This window comes from Phocoena phocoena, chromosome 4, assembly GCF_963924675.1.
Source record: "Phocoena phocoena chromosome 4, mPhoPho1.1, whole genome shotgun sequence".
NCBI classification, from domain to species: domain Eukaryota; kingdom Metazoa; phylum Chordata; class Mammalia; order Artiodactyla; family Phocoenidae; genus Phocoena; species Phocoena phocoena.
In genome coordinates, this window is record NC_089222.1 from 78,115,181 (window position 1) to 78,117,266 (window position 2,086).

Consider the following 2,086-nt stretch of genomic DNA (forward strand, 5'->3'; position numbering starts at 1 on the left):
TCATGCTGCCCATGAAGAGAAAGGAACATAGTAGGAACCAGTGATGGAAAGCTGGGAAGGCTTTTGTTGCTATTGTTGTTAAAATAAAAGAAGAGATTGAATGTTTTGGACAATACGCTCCTTGTTTTTAATTTCTTTGGGGTTAAAAGAGTGTCATCCGCCACTGTCAAGTCTGTCCCAGAGCCCTTGAAGCCTGGTCTGAACAAGAGTATACCCAGAGAAAACCATAATTCAAAACAACACATGCACCCTATGTTCATATCAGCACTATTTACAATAGCCAGGACATGGAAGCAACCTAAATGTCCACCAACAGAGGAATGGAAAAGAAGATGTGGTACCTATATACATTGGAATATTACTCAGCCATAAAAAGGAACAAAATTGGGTCATTTGTAGAGACGTGGATGGATCCAGAGAGTGTCATACAGAATGAATGAAGTCAGAAAGAGAAAAGCAAATATCGTATCGTAAAGCATATATGTGGAATCTAGAAAAATGGTATAGATGATCTTATTTGCAAAGCAGAAATAGAGACATAGACATAGAGAACAAATGTATGGATCCCAAGGGGGAAAGGGGTGGGGAGGGAGGGCTTGGGAGACGGATTGACACATACACATTATTGATACCATGTATAAAATAGACGGTTTCTGGGAACATACTGTATAGCACAGGGAACCCTACCTAATATACTGTGGTAACCTAAATGGGAGGGAAGTACAAAAGGGAGGGGATATCTGTATGTGTATGGCTGATTCATGGAGGCTAACACAACATTGTAAAGCAACCATACTCCAATAAAAATTAATAATGAGAAAAAAAGAAAACAAGTGCAACATCATCTAAAGAAAAACCCACTGGAAGCCCACAGTGGGAGCAGATGCGGCAGTTTTCCTTCTTTTGTGAAAACAGCAGTGCCCTCTGGAGGCAAAAATGCATCTTCTCCCTGCATTTTTGGATTATACTTGGACTTGCAGCTTTTCCTGACATGTAAGAATAATCCTCCTGCCAACGCAGGTCACACGGGTTCGAGCCCTGGTCCAGAAAGATCCCACATGCTGCGGAGCAACTAAGCCCGTGAGCCACAACTACTGAGCCTGCACTCTAGAGCCCATGAGCCACAACTACTGACCCCAGATGCCTAGAGCCCGTGCTCCGCAACAAGAGAAGCCACTGCATTGAGAAGCCCGCGCACCACAACGAAGAGTAGCCACTGCTGGCCGCAACTAGAGAGCCTGTGCGCAGCAGTGAAGAACCAACAAAGCCAAAAATAAAATAAATAAATATTACCAAAAAAAAAAAAAGAAAGAAAGAATGATGGTGCTCTGATGCTGTAGAGAGTCGCACAAAATTTTCCTATTGTAGAGGCATCAGAAATAATTTCAGAGGCCTAGAGGCAACTATGTGGAAACAAGTGTGGGCAACGGTGTCTTTAAGCATTTTTATTATTATTCTCCTCAAAATTCACAGTCTTTAATTCCTACCTGTTAGAAGGAAAAATTATTAAAATATGTTTTCCCACGGTCTCTGATTTTTATCCAGACAATCCCCTTTCTAATTCGATCAGAGATATTTATCACAAACTCAGTAACGTATGTCCTCCACAGGCATAAGCACAGTTCCCTCTCTTTGGACACCCTCCAGGGGTCTTCACTCACCCATAGGCTGGTTTTTCCTCATTGCTCTTTGAATGCTGTGCTTAGTTTTACCATTTGGTATCATCATCCTCTTCTAAATATGTAAAAGCCTGCTTCGTCCTTTAAGGCCTGGCTCTAGCCTCACCTTCCTCATAAAGCTTTCCCTGCTGTAGCCCATACAGTTCTTTCCCTTCTTTGAATCTCTCTGTAAAGGATAGAGGGTAAACAGTAACAACAGCAGCGAAAACAATGTGTGCATCTTCACCAAGTGAAATTAAAAATCACTCAAGATCAGAAATCTTGTTTAGTCTTCCTGTTGTGTATTCTCACCAAATTCCCTAAGATGCTCATCATATTACATCCTTCTATTCATTCCTAGAAGGGGGCCACCACATTTGGGAAAGACAAAACAGAGTAAACATTGAAAGACCCCAGAGACCTGGAGG